Source organism: Rhincodon typus, chromosome 27, assembly GCF_021869965.1.
Source record: "Rhincodon typus isolate 14 chromosome 27, sRhiTyp1.1, whole genome shotgun sequence".
Taxonomy (NCBI): Eukaryota; Metazoa; Chordata; class Chondrichthyes; order Orectolobiformes; family Rhincodontidae; genus Rhincodon; species Rhincodon typus.
Window position 1 is genome coordinate 6,172,194 of NC_063358.1, and position 2,076 is coordinate 6,174,269.

Below are 2,076 nucleotides of genomic sequence, written 5' to 3' on the forward strand. Positions count from 1 at the left end.
TCTCTGCCTGGGCCTGTGTGTGTGTGTGTGTCTCTCTCTCTCTCTCTCTGCCTGGGCCTGTGTGTGTGTGTCTCTGTCTCTGTCTCTCCCTCCCTCCCTCTCCCTCTCCCTCCCTCTCCCCCCTCCCTCTGCCTGGGCCTGTGTGTCGGTGTCTGTCGGGGCCTGCTCAGGCCGCAGCTATAGGAGCCTCTATACAAACTGGATGTAAATGTCCCCCTTCCTCCTCCTCCCCCCAGGAACGAAGCACGGTGAAGCCGAGTGGATCGATCACTCACTCACCCAGGCAGGCAGGCAGGCAGCCGCGCCGCCTCAGCACCGGCGCCCTCCGAGCCGCGCCCCCGTCATAACGAGCACTCAGCTGTGGCCGCTCATAGGGAACCCGGAAACAGTCAGCCCTGACCCCTGACCCCTCACCTTCACGTGCCGACCCAACACAAAAAAAACACAAACTAACTTCAAAAAACACATCAGCGCGGTAGTTCGTAAAATAATTCGCTACGAGATTTTTCGGCGCTCGGATGCTTTTATTTCTGGTTGTCTTCCACGAGGGAATGCGCACGCGCACGACTTCCAAAGAACTCGCGTGCAGACGGTTGGCGGTTACTGGGGGCTGTTGCTAGGGACAGTTGCTAGGGGCTGTTGCCAGGCAACCCCCCGAGCAATCAATCAACCCCCCCCCGCCTCCCGGAGCATCGACTAACCAACGGCCCCAGTCCCATTTGGGTGGGCGAGGAAAGAATTGCATTTCTATATCGCCCTTCATGTCCCAAACGCCATAAGTTGACTCTGTCTCTAGTTTGAGGCTTTTAAGACGACGTTGGATGATTATTTTGATCGGAATAGCGTGCAAGGGTAATGGGGGAGAAAGCCGGAGATTAACGTCAGCTAATGACGGTTGTGAAGGGCTAGTGCAGGCAGGATGGGCCAAAGGGCCCCCTTCTACACTGTAACACCTCTGTGATTCTTTTGAATAACATATTGGGGAGGGGGAACTGCCTTTTTTTTTAAACACATTCATGGGAAGAGGATGCTGCTGGCCAGGCCAGCATTTATTGTCCATCCCTAATTGCCCAGAGGGCAGTAAACAGCCGCATTGCTGTGGGTCTGGAGTCACATGTAGACCAGCCCAGGTAAGGATGGTAGCTTCCTTCCCTAAAGGACATCAGTGAAGCAGATCGATTTTTCCAACAGTCGACAATGAATGATAATTCCAGATTTTTGTTGGTTTCAAATTCCACCATTTGCTGTGGCAGCATTCAAACTTGGGTCCCCAGAACATTACCTGGATCTCTGGATAAACAGTCCAGCAAAAACACCACGAGGCCATTGCCTCCCTTCTTCATTGCAGTGGCTGTGGGATCTTTCATATCCACCTGAGAGGGTAGACAGTGGTATATGCTGTGATGTGTCCGCCAGTATGTCTGACTATATATTCACTGCCACCAATACTCCTTCCTCTAAGACACACACGGTCCAAGGCGGGAAGGTAGTTCACAATTAGTCTTTGGCAAAAGAGATTGACATGAAATCTTGACAAAAAGAGCTTGGTTATTACACCGTTATTAACAGGTGCTTACATTACATCTGAGATAAGAGATTCTTTTGTGGCACATCAAGTCAGACATGAGAGTAAGTACACATTATTGTTTTGTGACGTAGAACTTAGTACTGAACTTGCATCCCATAACTTGCAGTTTAAACTTGTCAGCACCTCAAAGGAGCAGTCCTTTAAATCCTGATGGATGGTGCTTACTTAGTAATGACAGGTACTAGCTACTTCATACAACAGATGGGACCTCAGTTTAAGAGATAGTAAGAGCTGCCGATGCTGGAGTCTGAGATAACACAGTGTGGAGCTGGATGAACACAGCAGGCCAGGCAGCATCAGAAGAGCAGGAAAGGTGACGTTTTGGGTTGGGTCCCTTATTCAGAAATGGGGGCGGGGGAAAGGAGGTCAGAAATAAATGGAGAGAGGAGGGGTGGGGCTGGGGACGGTAGGTGGGATGGCAATAAGTGAGTGCAGGTAGGCAGTGTTGGGGATTGGTCTCATCCTTGCCTCCTTGATCTGTCCGTTTT

The 2,076-nt window shown here is 51.0% G+C and overlaps 1 protein-coding gene across 1 annotated transcript in view; it reads right to left on the reverse strand.

The window, feature by feature from the left end:
• taf12 (TAF12 RNA polymerase II, TATA box binding protein (TBP)-associated factor) overlaps positions 1-405 on the reverse strand; it is a 43,343-nt gene extending 42,938 nt beyond the window's left edge. Inside the window, exon 1 of the mRNA XM_048612917.1 lies at positions 280-405. The gene's annotated coding sequence lies outside the window, so the exon portion shown is untranslated. The remainder of the gene's footprint in view (positions 1-279) is intronic.
• Between the last annotated feature and the right edge of the window lie 1,671 nt (positions 406-2,076).